We start from the raw sequence: 15,242 nt of genomic DNA, 5'->3' as shown, positions 1-15,242 counted from the left end.
TGTTGTCCTTGATCCGGGTCACTAGTCCCAGTTTCATCTCCACCTTGGCCTTCCTGACTGGCCCCCTGTAGCCCCAAGCAACCGCAGTATAGTCCTCCCTGGTGATGGCCCCTCCCTTCCATTGGGTGTATGCCTCCCTTTTAGCTAGGAGACATTCCCGGATGCTTTAGGTGAGCCATGGGGGCCTTTGCGCCCTCCTGACCCCTTTCATCCGTGTTGGGATTACTTCCCTTTGGGCTTGGAGGATCGATGATTTATTACAATATACAGTTGAGTTGCTGGAAAAGTGACGACAAATATTTTGTTGATGAACACAAACTTGAATGGAAAATAGGCTTTTAAAGGTGGGCAGAGTGAATTTAATAAATATCTGGATATTATTACACAAAGAGCTGGATCCCAAGTCCACTAAAGCCAATGTAAAGATTCCCATTGCCTTCTGTGGGATTTTGAACTAGCTTTTAGTAGAAATTATGAGTCACAAGTTCTTCTCTCACCTTTTCTCAGAAATCCTGCTTGATGACATTGGGCCAGATTTTGTTTTCAATAAGGCTGGTATAAGTTTGGAATAATGGTGCTACCATTGAGCCTGGAGTTAGAATAAGACATATTTCCAAGGCTGCGGATGTTAGGAGGCATTTAAAACAAGATATAATAAGGATCCTTGCTCTGTTTCAAGATAGGCCCCTAACAGCATGATGTATATATCTGAGCTCTGGCACTATTGTAGAGGTTTTCCATGTCAGGCCTTCCTCTGAAACCGGGGGAACGGGCTAGCTAGGCCTTAACATTAGTATAGCATGGGGTTAAAAAATGCATAAACCTATGCTTTCCAGAAAGAGTGAGTTTTACCACTATACACAAAGCCCTGTTACCACTGGCATGCTCCTAGTTCCTAGGAATTTCAATGGGACTTTAGTAGTGCAATAGTCTCATACAGGGTCTTGTTGTTTCACATACACTAAATAATTAACTGGTGTGCAACAGCCAAAATGGACTCATCATTATCCACCCAAATTCCTTATTTACTGTCCTATTTGACTTTTACTTCTGGACATCATGATAACTGTTATATATGTACTGACATCGTAAGACCAAATTCTATTTCTTCAGAATGGTGTCCTAGTCCAAAGCCATATCCCTAGGAACTCTTATGTCAACTAGGAATTACCAGACTATACCAATGTTTTCACCATGTCCTCTCTCTGGACATGCCCCCAATACAGCCCAGAGCTTAGAGCCTAGCTGTGTCTACTCTGCACCAGTCTAGGCATTTCTGCACGCAAGGGAATCCTCACAGGGCCAGTTGGTTCAGCTTTATAGTTCAGCACAATGCAAAGGGGCCATAAATCAGGCCAGAATGTGGTCCATTGTGTTCTCCTTGGCCTGTACCACTTCACATACCATCTCCACAATACAACAAGGACATGTGTATTAAGAAAAAGAGAAATAACTGCAGTAACCTAGATGCCACCATGTGACAGCTGTTGGTAAATGCTTATATTATAGTGGAGACCTTTGTAACCCTTAGCCAGCATGGATTCACCAGGAGCCAGTCATGCCTGAACAACCTGATTTCCTTCTATAACGTGACAGGCTCTGTAGATGTGGACAGAGCAGTAGATGTGATAGGCCTTGACTTTAACAAGGCTTTGGACACTGTTTCCTATGACATTCTCATTAACAAGCTAAAGAAATACAGACTAGGTGAAAGTACTGTAAGGTGGGCATATAAACGGTTGGATCATCATGTTCAATGAGTAGTTATCAATGGCTCAATGTCTAGTTAGGAAGAGGTATCAACTGGGGTTCCCTGGACTCTGTCTGGCGTCCGGTATTGTTCAACTTCTTCATTAATAATCTGGATGATGGAATTAAGTGAACATTTAGCAAATCTATAGAGTACACTAAGCTGGGTGGGGTTGCAGACACTGGAGGTCAAGGCTAGGATCCAGAATAACCTGGGTAGACTGGAAAAATGATCCATGATCAATCAAGTGAGATTCAACAAGCACAAGTACAAAGTTTTGCACTTGAGACAGAATAACTGAATGCATGAATATAGACAAGGGAATGGCAGGCTAGGATGAGGTATTGCAGAGAAGGACCTTGGGGTTATACTAAACTGAAGATGAATATGAGCCAGTGGTGTGCTCTTGTTGCAAAAACAGCCAACAGTACACTGCATTGTATTAGCAGGAGTGTCACTTGCAAATCAAGAGAAATGTTCTATGCAGCACTGGTGTGGCCTTACCTGGAGTACTGTGTCCAGTTTGGACCCCACACTTCAAGAAGGGTGTGGACTAATTGGAAAGAATCCAGCAGAAATGACCAAAATGATTAGAGGCCCAGAAAACAAGACCTATGAGGAAAGACTGAAATGACTAGGGTTATTTAGTTTGGAGAAGAGAACACTGAGGGGGTAATTGATAACAGTCTTCAAATATCTAAAGTGTGATTATAGAGAGGGTAGAGATGGGCTTTTCTTTATGGCCACAGAGGACAGGACTAGGAGCAATGGCCTCAAGATGCAGCAGGGGAAATTTAAGTTGGAGATTATGAGGAATTTTCTGATTATGAGGGTGGTCAAGCATTGAAACAGGATACCTAGAGAAGTTGTGGACTCTCCAGCCCTGGAGATTTTCAGAAGTAAGTTGGACAGACAGCTGAGATGGTTTAGTTGGGGACAATTCTGCCTTCAGCAGGGGACTGGACTTGATTACTTCATGAGGTTCCTTCCAGCTCTACTTTCCTGTGGTCGTATGAACACTATAAATAATGGACTCCAGCTTTCAAACTTGACTGTCTCAAACCACTTGGTATATAAGTAGCTGAAAAATGGGATGAACATCTAATAGAAACGCTCACAAAGTACTCAAAATTTAAATAAGAATGTGTCAAAATATTAAAAATGACAAGATCTGTATAAGAAAAAATGCTAATTGACTGTTTTTCCTCAAAATGCAAAATATTATTGAAATTGAAACTGACATTTGACTACAATTTGATAAATGCATAGGTATAAAAAATTACAGAACATTCCATATATACAAAACTGCTTGCTTAAATTGTGCATCTAATTGTGAGTGCAATTAAACTCATAGAAAATGTATGTTTCATAGAATCATAGAAAAATAGTTGCTGAAAGGGACCTTAAGAGGTTTTAAGCATCCAAACTTCAAATTGGGGACGGATACATCCCTGTCTGAGCCACCAGAGCCAAGTGTTTGTTTAACCTGCCCTTAAAATTTTCAGTGATGGAGAGTCTATGACTTCCCTAGGTCATTTGTTCCAGTAATTAACCACTCTTGATCATTTAGATATCTAACTGGTTGCTTGCACATAATTTAGCCATAATATTTCTTATTTATTCTGGCACATGCAGTTCTCTGAAAATGTTTTTTTATGGGTAATCCATTTTCAACTGCACCTGTCCTTGAACAAAGCCTTTTTTTCCTTTAGAATCTATAACTTTAACTTGTTGAATAATCTAAACCAATGCTGAAACAAGACATTAAAGAGAAATATGTGATAAGAAAGGTTTGAAAGCCTGAAAGTAACCCTGGGTATTTTGATAATCATATTCTCTCTGGGTATCTTGCTAAAACAGCTAATTTTCAGATTGTATTATGCCTTAGACTGTTCCAAGGACATGCTACTTGGAGCAGCAGAATGTTGCACTAGCTAGCGCTGTGACCTAATTCCAGGGAAGAGGTGGGTTTTAAACCTTTCTAGGCACGGCTGTATGGAATTATCTATCTATCTATCTATCTATCTTTTGGTCACAACGCTCAAAACTCTGCCCGTAACAACAGCCCCTAAAAACCCACATTTAGGCAACTAAATCAGCGTTCTGCTATAAATGTTTGGTTTGCAAACTTGAGTTGGTCAAACTTTCTTAATTGAAAAAATTGTCACTGAAATTTCTTAAATACTATTCAAAGATACTATTTTTTCTCCCAATGAGCATTAATATTTATAGTGCATAATGACTGTATCTGTTAAAACCAGCACTCTTATACTGTCTCCAGAAAATGCATGGAAGTGTAGAAAGTGGTCTGGAACTGGAATGATTCACACAGGTGCTCTAGTTTTGTGATTTATTGATATTTAGTGACATTCACACTGTGCAGAGAGCCGTAAAGGTTTATGCCCCACATAAAAGTTCCCATTGAAAGGCTGCTTGGAGAACATGGGACATTATTCAATGCCCAGTGAAGTCAATGGGCATCTTTGCATTAACTTAAATAGACTTTGGATCAGAATCGTAAACGGAGCTTAGGTCTTCTGAAGAGACACGTTTAAATTTGCAGAAGCATTGATATATTTGCACAACAGATTTGGCATGAAGATACATGCACATGGGTATATAATATATATTTGTCGATATGCACTTAAAGTATCATTTGTTTTTCAGTTTAAATAAATAGAATAATCATTTTCAGATCTCCTTACTTTAAAATGTATATTTGTAAATGCACATACACATTAGCATTTGCACACTTACATAGAACTAGACCCTGATGCAAAGCCCTTAGACACACTGACCAATGGAAGTTAAAGACTTTCATTGACTTTAGTGGGCTTGTGATCTGGCCCATGATGCCCAAAGGAATGATGTATTTTTGTTCTCTCTCTCTGTGCCCTATTCACACACTGCACTGAGTGATGCTGCTAATGGTGTGACAAAAGACATTTATGGCACATAGGTTATGTAGACAACCCACCCATTTGCCTACCCGCTGTGCTTAACACAACTACCCTCACTGTGATAATCACCTTTGGCCCTTAGAGACTCGTGACAATGTTCTGTGCTTCATTTCTGTAGTACCTGAGTGATGATTCAGTACTTAAAATAATGAAACAATAAAAACATTTCTCTCTCTCTCTTTCTGTTTCCTTCCTAAACCTGCAGAGCAAATATCTGGATTAGTTTATTAAGTTTTTGTTTACTTGTCTAGTTGGTTTTGTATGTTTGTTTGTTTATGCTTTTGTGTATGAGTAGGTGGGTTATCTACGTGTTTGAAGTTTTTATTGAATGACAGCTAAATTGAAATATAAGCTGGTCAGTATAAATTACTAGGGAAAAAGAAAGGACCTGGTTGGATGATAGATCAAACATTTAAATTCTCAGTTCAACCTGTAACTCAACCAGAGGAACACTGCTCAGATACTAGGGCTGTGGGAAACTTGGGCAGCTATTTTGTTTCAGAGGTGTTTCGTCCCATTTTGGCACCTGAAACACTGAATCTGAAATGATACAGAAGGCTCTGAAACATCTCTGAAACTAAATGAAACCATCCAAAAAGTTTTGGAGATGTTTCAGAAAATGTTGGCATTTCAGAGCCAGGCTTGCAGGGAAGCAGAAACTAAGAAGAGGGAGAGGGAAGATGGGGGGAAGGACTGCTCTAATATTGACATCTGTGGCTGGGCAGCATCCGCAATCTGTTCTTGAGGTCCCTTCCAATCCCAGTGCCCCGGGGGAGGGACGGCAGCTTGCTGTCACCCTGTGTGCAGATCTGAGGGCCCATGCCCCTGGAAGAGTCCGGCACAGCCCGCAGCTCTCCCAGGGGGCGCAGGACCCAAGATCTGCATGCAGGATGACAGCATGCTGCTGCTGCTGCCTGGGGCCACTGGCAACATCAGTCTTCCCAGGACTCCGGGCAGGATGAAAGCATGCTGCTGTTGCCAGCAAGTGATACAACTTTTGCTTTGAATAGTTTGGGGTGCAGGTTCATAAAAAACCCTGCACCTATCTCCTTGAAACTTGTCAGGCTTCGTGCACTCAGAAGGGGCTACCATCCCTGCAATTTTTATCCAAATCAGGCAAGTTATAGTCATTTTAGTGATTCCCCATTATAGCCCATGACTGAATCACCAAAACAGCATCGAAACTCTGAAACAAATACGGCCAAATTGAAATGTAACAGTGATCCAAAACACCAAAATAAATCGCTGTCCTCCGAAACAGCTGAATCTGAAACTGAAATGAAACATAGCCATTTCGCACAGCCCTATCAGATACCAGTTTGGACTGAAGCATATGTAAACACCAGAAAAATGGATCTTTGCTTCACAATGATTTTGGTTCTTCTAAAGGTATGTTTTTGTGTGAATTTACTATTTGTTAAAAGAAAATGTTGGCCAGGTCTAACCAGAAGCTGGGTGCAAAGATGATCTGTTACTACATGCACTTAAGGGAATCCCTGGTGTTCTCACCTCAGAAAAAGCCAGCTGACAGCTTTCACTTTTTCTGAGTATATAAAAATACTAGAGCAATTCTTCTGTTGCAAAAAACTCAGAAAGACCACAAAAGGTCAGAATGCTTTTGACACTATGGATTCCTATTTCAAAATTATGTGTTTACCTTGTGAATCATGTATAGGTTTTTTAAATACCTAACCATACTAATTTTGGTGGAAGCAATGCATTTACTTCAGAAGCAGGATACATTTAAAACACTAAAGTCAGTATTCAATGATTTTGTACATTCTGAGTAATCAACTGCCCTCTGGAAGCGGCACATATCAGAGAATTTTTTTCCTCTTGATCAACCAGTTAATCAAAGTTTTGGGGAGCCAGCTTGGAACGCTCACACTAGCCCAGTCCATATGTATGCACTCTCACAGCAAAGCCTCACCCCTGGTACTGCATCCTTGCTCTTCCTGCACTCTTTTACTCATGTCTGGTGGGATATCCCAAGGTGCCTTCTTCTGAGATGCACTAGGTTTCTTTCGCCACTGATTTGTGTTAGTTGCTGGAACACTCATCCCTCAATCAGGGGGAATTGTGGGAAGGCCTTGGAAGATTATCAGTCTGCAAGTGATTTTGCTTGCATGTTCTCTGCAATGTGGGCAGATTCTATAGCCTGAGTGACTGCAGAGCCCACACCTAACTGGATGAGCTAGTTGGAATTAATTGCACTTTCAGCTGTGTGGCAGAGGTGTGTGATAGGTGCTGGCTAAAACTCAAGTGAGAGCCTAGAAAACCTGCACAGTGAGGACCTTGCCATTATTAATTCAATCTCCTCCAAATTCTTCCCAAAGGAACAGCCCTGGAGTTGCTTTTCACCATGAGAACCTCTCAGTTCAGTTCTCTCCCATACTGCCAAGAAGCACAGTAGAGAATCTCACTCCTAATATGTTAGGGAGTGGAACCATGGATCCTGGCTGGGAAAGGGTAGGCTAGGAGAAGAGTTCTGACTCTGCCCCAGGAAGCAATGCTGAGTCTGGAGAGCCTGTGACAAAAGCAGAATACTGAAATTCCCCACAGGGATGCCTGGGATTCTCCCCACTCCATTAATTCCCCACTCCCTCTGAGTAGGTAAATGAAGCCAAGAGAAAGGAAGTTGAGGCTTTTAGGGTGAAACACTTAGGATTTCCTGTTGCTTTAGTTCTGGACATGAAAAGAAGTCTGCTTCTTAGAGTCACTGCTTCAGGATGCTGCCCTGTTCCAACCTATGGGCAGTCAGCCACACAGTAGTCTTCTTTGGAGTGGGGCAATCAATAGATGTGCTGTCCTGGCATTGCTCTCTAAAACTGGACACTCCTTAGGCAGATTTCTTCATTGCCTTGGATCCTGTGCTGTCCTTTATACCTGTGCAAATAGGGAATAAATGTCCACTACTCAGATCTGGTAGCCTTTTAGACGCTATTTGCACTCTCAGGTGACATTGCTACCAAGGCTTGCAATTTTACTGGGAGTTGTTGTGGTAGTTAGTGCTTTTCATAAAGCTCCAGCATCTGGAGGCATGCGATTTAAAAATAACCTCAGGTTCATTAACAAGAAGAAATGACTATACCTCATGGTCATAAAATAAACTTGAAAATGTGGTACCTGTTTAACCTTCAAGTTTCAGAGACTAGAAGGCAAGTCTAGAAAGTTTCAGAGACTAGAAGGCATAAAGCATTTTTTAAATATATCTCAGGATTTTTTTTAATACCGGATTCATGATTTTTTTATTTCTTGGGGTTGGCAGGAAGTACATGACTACAGGAGGCAAGGGAGGGGAGAAAAAAAAACAAGCGTCCTTGCCTTTTATTGTTACATATTTCTACTTCCCTCTGATATATGGCTTGAAGCATTGGGTCATAAGGATCTGAAGTGAACCTAGTAGAGAAGAGATTTTAAAGGAAAAATGGTGGCTCAGAGATAGTATGGGCCAAATCCTGTGCTCTGGTGCTGTTCCATTGACTTAAATGGACAAGTACAAGTTCATATCAGCTAAGAATATGGCCCTGAATCTCAATTACTGAAAGCCTCTCTTCAAATAACTTGTGCTACAGGTGGTTTTAACAATCCTCTACCTCATGGGGTATGCACAGCTTTATTGTCATGTATAGTGCAACACAGTGTCCTGAAAAGCAGTAAAAACATTTGTGTGCTGGGGAGCAGCGTGTCTTTTTGTGCCGTGTGTACCTAGATGTACCTATGAAGATTTACATATTCAGGCCTTGGTTCTTTATGTCCTGGTGTAGATAAAGATGTCATTGCAAAGTGAGTGCTAAGTGGATGTAAAACATTACAAGTTCATTCTGATAGCATTTTAAATCTACAGGGTGGAGAATGGGGTCTGTTTGAGCTACTGTGTCTATGTTTCTTTTTCAATAAATATTTTGAGTGGTTTTGTGCTTCATGTTTTGATTGATAAAACTTAAGACCAAGATTTTCAAAAGCAACTAGCAAGTTGGGGCTACCTCAGTTCCTAAATGCTTAGAAACTAAGACACTGGGAACTTAACAGGGTCCTCTTTTTCCAAAAGTGGTGATCACTCTCTCTTTTTCTCTCTCTCTTGGAGAATTAAGTCCCATTAAGGTGTCTCGGTGATGCTACCCAGAATTCCTAGCCAGTCTTACTCATGTAAACCTAAATAAGTGAGGTGCTCACAAAGACACAGATTGTATAGGCTACATCCTCTAATGGTGCAAACTGCTCTGCTGATTTACTTCCATGGTGTAAGAGTCTTGTAATGCTGCTATAGCCCAGGAATGTGTGAGAAACATGATTTGTTCGGCAATACCTTTTATTGAGCCAACTGTAGAGAGATATTAAATAAGTTCCAGGGCACAGAATGCCTTTCCTTAGGTTTAGGCAACAAGCCAATACCAGATGAGCGCTTTGTGCCTGAAAGCTTATCGAACATTTCTCCTAACTATATCATTGCTCCAATAAATAAAATTAGGAAACAAACCTTGCTGCTCTGCTGTTTTACAGCAGGCAAGGATCTGGCCCATCTATATAAAATACCCTTTGTGCATGATCACATACAAACATACAAATATATTGTCTCTCTTTCCTTTGAGCGTGTGTATGTGTATATATGTGAAATGCTAAATGTTAAAGTTCTGTCTGCAACCTTCGAACAAACTGGCAACATCTGCAGCTGCCTCTAGACAGACAATCTGATGTGAATTATTTAACACAGAGTGCCATGACCTCTATTAACAAAGGGAGATGCTTCCAGACCTGTGGGCAGCACCATGGGAAGCAGCTGGATCCAAATCAAGCTAATTGAAGATGGGTTAGAATTTATTATACAAGCCTATGGAAAGCTGCCGTTGAAGATGCAGTGAAAGAATGCATGCCGATACAGTACTTTTTTAGCTTAGTCGGTACGATCAGAGTCATAAATTGTGCTTAGACTAAGGATCAAGAGCAGGGCGCACCCACATACATACACATTCAAGGAAAGATTTCTTTAGTGCTTGGCACTTTCCAAAAATAAAATTATTTTGAAATTTCCTGGGTTATTTTTTTCCCCTTTGCAATCAAAAGAAAGAACTGAAAGAAATGTGCACTTCAAGGCTTTAAATCTGAAACTTCCTAATCCCCTGAAGTCCACACTAGACTTCTTGCCTCCATGGAAACACCAAAGCATTCATCCAAGTGATTGGCCTCCAATGAATTTTAGATAAGACAGAATGGAAGGGAATTGATGTGATTTTAATGCAGAAGAAAGCGGTGGAAAGGAGGTCCACTTGGTTCATATTTGAATAAAGCAAACATGACAGACAAAAGGCTGACAGCTGTAAATGACATTGTCAGTACAAAAATTATCAGCCAGTTTACAATCTGTTTGCTTATGTTGAACAAACAGAATGTGTGTGGCATCCTTTGGCTTCATGAATGGCAGAAATACTTGCAGGCTCCAGAGAGAGGCAGATATCTGTTCTCCTACAGCCCTGCCACTATTAGATAGCCATTTGACAGCAACACTGAAAAGGGAAATTCTGTCCCCTGCCTTTTTTTTCCCCCTTTGGTTTTTTTTTTTTTTTTAATAAGACAAGCACTAAAGTTGGGAATAGACACTTGTCTTTTTGTATCAATGGTGTGAATGATGTCAGTAGTTTTGCTGGATCAAGCCGTTTCCTAATGTGTCTAGCATTCCAAGTCACAAACCTTCAGTTACCTAGCGAGAGTCGTGGCCAACAGTCTTCATTTTTTATTCCTTACAGGAAACATAATTTGCATGCCTGTTAAGGAAGGGCACTTTTGCTGCATTGTCTAGCCTGTCTCATCACCTGCTTTGCTTTGAACTTGGTTAATATTGAATTCTCCTGCTGAATCTATCTCCCTGGCTATCTTCCCCCCCCAAAAAAAATTAGCTTTAGGGGGTAAAAAAATTTATAAGGGCTTCTTTATCCAGCTAGCTAATGAGGTATCCACTGTCCTCTGAAGATTCAGATTGGAAAAATTATTTGGGTCTGATATGAAATGAGTTGTGCAGTCTCAGTTTAACTCTCTAATGCTCCCGTGTAGCCTACAGCCCATCACACATTCTCTTTGTACATAAGGACTGGCAGAAGGAACAAAGGTACTAATAATCTTCCTGCTTTGTTAGAAGAGCTCTGTTGTTCTGTGAGTACGATTGTGATTATCTTTCACTGCCTGTGATTTTATGTGGCCTGGGGGCATGCGGCTGAAATCTGTACCTAGCAGAGCTTTGCTTCTGAGATCAGTTCCATTTTGTTCTGGTTCTCATCCTGTGCCCATCACCATGGTATCTGAGCACCTATTTGTACTATATAGAGCTAACCCAACTTGTCATTCATGGGAACAATCAACCTTTGCTGAGCTGCCTTCTAGATGTGGTAATCTTACATTAAAAAGCAATTGGACTTGAAAAACCTACCTCTGGATTTTTATTTCCGCTTTCAAGTCCTACCATTATTACAGGCTAATCATTGTCACCTGAGTACTAAAGATATAAGAAAACTGATCTTTTGTTGTTGTTGTTGTTTCTGTGGATCAGGTCTCTTCCTTTCATGTAGATTTAAAAGAAAAAGAATCTGTTTAGTGGCACTTGCCTTGTTTGATCAGAAAGAAAAAATAATGACAGGTGAGTATGGTCTGTTTGTAGCAGATAAAGGGAGTATAATAAAAACAGAAGAATACAGCAATTGCTTTTCAGGCAGTGAAGCATCACAACACATTCACTTCTATGAAAAGTTTATCCAATTATTGCAAACCGGATGACGCTTGCGATGTTGTGTTGCTCTTTTCATTTTAATCTAAATTGCTGTTTCTTTCTCTCTGATATGGCAATCGGTCATAAAGAGTTGACCACCATTAAAGCTGTTTGATTTGGAACCCTGTAGTGTTTGACTAAGAGGGTAAATGCAAATTTGATGAAAGAATAAGGATAAATTTACATATCAGCTTCAGCTCACATGGAGAGAGTAAACATTCTGTTTATCTCAAGTGTCACTTTATGATTTCAGTAGAATATAAAACTGACCTTGGTCCAGACATTGCAAAAGACCTGAATGAAATATATTGTTGTCTAAATACAATTTACTCAAGTAGAACTTGTCAGCAAACCCTGCGTAACTCAGCAAACAGGGTTAGACAGCAGGGTCGCTGGGACAAAATTGTTCTGATAAACTCCAAAATGAAAATCTTGAATGCTTTATAATTGGCAAGTGAGACAAAAAGAGAGAGAGAGAGAAGGGGGGGGTGGAGGCAGAGAGAAAGCGAGAGAGAGAGTGTGTGCGTGCTTACTTCAAAATGACAATTTCCTAAATCAGGGTATATTTTAAGATAGCCTCAGTTCATTTTTTCTGTTGCAGGTTAAAAGGAAAATACTAATCATTATAAACTTTGTAATGCAATCTATAATACTGTCCTGACTTATTTGAACAAAACATTGCTTATACATTCAATAGTATGAGATTTTTTTTTTTACTTAAACACATTTGTCAATGTGTATTAAGTATTTTGCCCATTTTCTTTGATTGTAGCTCTTTTCCATTTTACAAGTTTGTGCTGCTTCATTTCCTCATATATGATAAAATAAACTTACATTTTAGAGTTATTTTATAATATAGAACAATCCTTGTCAACATTTTTTCCTAGTTCTTTTAGGATTTCTTTTAGCTGTGGCAAAAAAATGAAACTTTAAAGAAAGCTGTTCAGCTTGCATAAAAAATATTTTAAAGCAATTTGTAATCTGCTCAGAATTTTTTTTGTGCTCCATCAGCTCATAAATAAAGAAATTAATTTAGGTCAGTTACGATTTGTTGCTATTTTGATGTAAGAATGAGTTATTAAAAGGTCAAAATGATTAGCATTATGTTTAATTTGCAATGTTGTTTATTTAATAAAAAGGCAGAGGAATATATGATGAAACAAATAAGAAACTAATCTGATATGATGCATTTAATTCTGGCAAACAAGTGAGAGGAAGTTGAGGAAACGATCTGTTTTTATAAAGCCAATTCATAAATCAACTATTTACCGATCTGATTGGCTGTCCCCCAAAACAAAGAGCTTGATGCAAGACTAACATACATGCTTGATGTGAAGTTAATAGACACTGGATATGCCTAACTTTGAATCCCACTGGTTGCTTAACCACTCAGTCTTAACGCCAGTGTGCTTAATAGCAAACTTCCCACTCACTTCTGTGGTGCTACATTGGGCCCTGAATATTTCTTAAAGGACTTTATATCCCCAACTACCACTGCTGTCCCATTGGCATGATTGACAGTGCTACCTAGAGGCTTCAAGTGATATTAGGGGGCCACTGTGTCAGATGCTGTACAAACATAGCCTCCAAATCTGTGCTTTAGTCTTTTCAAGATCAGGACCATAGGTGAGAAACAGTCTCTGCCCCAGAGGGTTCATAATCCTAACGGACTAAAGCGGAAAGGAGAAACGGAAGTATGGTAGGTGACACAATTTCCCCAGGCACAGTGACTTCTCTTAAAGACACACAAGGCAAAAGATATGCTTTAAAAAAAAACAAACCCATGGCAATTCATGGAGTTGTATTCATAGAGGGCTATCTACTGCTACCCTTTTTCATGATGGGCATCACCTTGCTCACAAGTGAGCCTTCTTATTTCAATAGGATAAAGTAATGCTTAGCATATCAGGTCTTTAACTATTAGGATTGATATCTTGGCTCCACTAAAGGCAATGGGAAAGTTCTCATCTTAAATGTAGGCTGGCTTTCCCCCTAGACTTTTTTATGTGTTATGCTTAAAATAGTACAGGTTGTAACTATAAGCATCATCCTGATATTAATACACATCAGACACCAATGCAAATGATTCATATTCTTAGTTAAATTGTGTCCATCACTGCTTTACCAACCTTTGTGTAATTATCCTTTCAGCCAACTCCTTCAAAAACACTGCTTCATTTATAAAGGATAGTACAACCCTAATTTCAAATTCTCATTCTCTTCCATGGGATTTTGTTTATGTAGTTCATAATGTGTGTCTGTTTTAGGGAAATAGTTGATTAGATTTCATACATAGCCAAGGCCAAGTGCTCTATATTATAATGCTATGTTTGATACATGTGACAGAAGCTGTGAGTTTTTAAATACATTGTTCTTACAATACATATTGTAGTAATAGATCTGGATCTTAACCTTCTGATATCAATGAGTTGTACCACTGATGTCAGTAGAAACAGGAGCTTAGTAACGCTAGAAGGAGCTGAGTTTCTGTATATTTTCATTTTCTTTTGAGCCCCAAACCTTTTATATAGAATGCAGTGAGGGGCAGGGATGGATGGGAGAATGCAGGTTTAAAGAAAGCCTTAAATAGAGACTTTCCCAGAATGATTTCTTTTCAGCCCTGCTTCCTCGGAAAGAAGATACTGGAATGCGATCAGTGAGGTTTTACTAGGGTAAGAAGAGAAGAGCTTCTTCCTAATCACATGAACCCTATCCCCACTGCAGAGATTATTTGCACTTCCAAAAGCCTATAAAGAAGCTGCAGCTCATGGGGAATAAGCAGCACAATAGGAAAACAAGGGATTTTCCTTGATTCCTGTGACTCCTGCACTGATGCATTGTCTTGAAAGTGGTAAGGAAGGAGCAACGGGAGCATTTAGCATGTCAATGGGATCAAAACTGGGTCCCCTTAGGGGTGCACAAGGAATTTCTAAAATCCTGTTTTTACTGCAGAGCATTCATGCTATATGTTTATTATTGTTACTACTCAAAACAGTGTTACCCCTTCTTTGATCACCTTACAGGGCCGCAGAAGCTTTCAGATTCACAGCTTTGGTGCTACACGGAAGAGAGGGTCTGTATAATAAGAGGTCTTTATGTATAACATTTTAGGGAAATTGTGGCCACTTTATGGTGGGGAATTCAATGACACAAGCCAGTTATGCAGTTACTGTTTGACAGAAATGATGACTCTTCCCCCACCCATTCATTTAGTATTTGTTTCCTCTCCTCTGCTCTTGGATTTCTCTGTATGTCACATGCACATAGTCCTTCTCTCACTGGCCAATTCCATGCCAGCCCTCCAATATCTAGATCCTCTTCCTGGGAACAGAAAAATGTTGGGTTATATGTATCTTACAGACTAAATCAGAGGTGCATAAGCTTTTATAAGCAGCAGCTCACTTCATCAGATGAAGTACTCTGATTAAGTAAACTACTGCTTACGAAAGCTTATATGCATCTCTGATTTAGTTAGTTTATGAGGTGCAAAACTACCCTACCGTCTACCTGACATTCAACTAACACGTTTAATAGGGCTGGGCAAAGCTTTGGGTGCCAATTCAATTCGGAGGAGATTCGGCCCAATTCTGTGGCCAAGTCTCCGAATCTGTATCAAATTGAATCAGGAGACCAATTAAAAGGTCCGAATTGATTCAAAGTGCTCCGAATCTTTGGAAAAGATTTGGAGAGCTTCGAGGATTCAGGCAGTCCCCGGTGGCTTGGATTTGGAGCTGGTAAGTTGGGGGGGGAAGGGGACCATGGGGGGAGCCCTGCC

Source organism: Crocodylus porosus, unplaced genomic scaffold, assembly GCF_001723895.1.
Source record: "Crocodylus porosus isolate Cpor-Errol unplaced genomic scaffold, CroPor_comp1, whole genome shotgun sequence".
Lineage (NCBI taxonomy): Eukaryota > Metazoa > Chordata > Crocodylia > Crocodylidae > Crocodylus > Crocodylus porosus.
The sequence above is the reverse complement of the archived record's forward strand: the minus strand, read 5'-3'. Positions refer to the sequence as shown.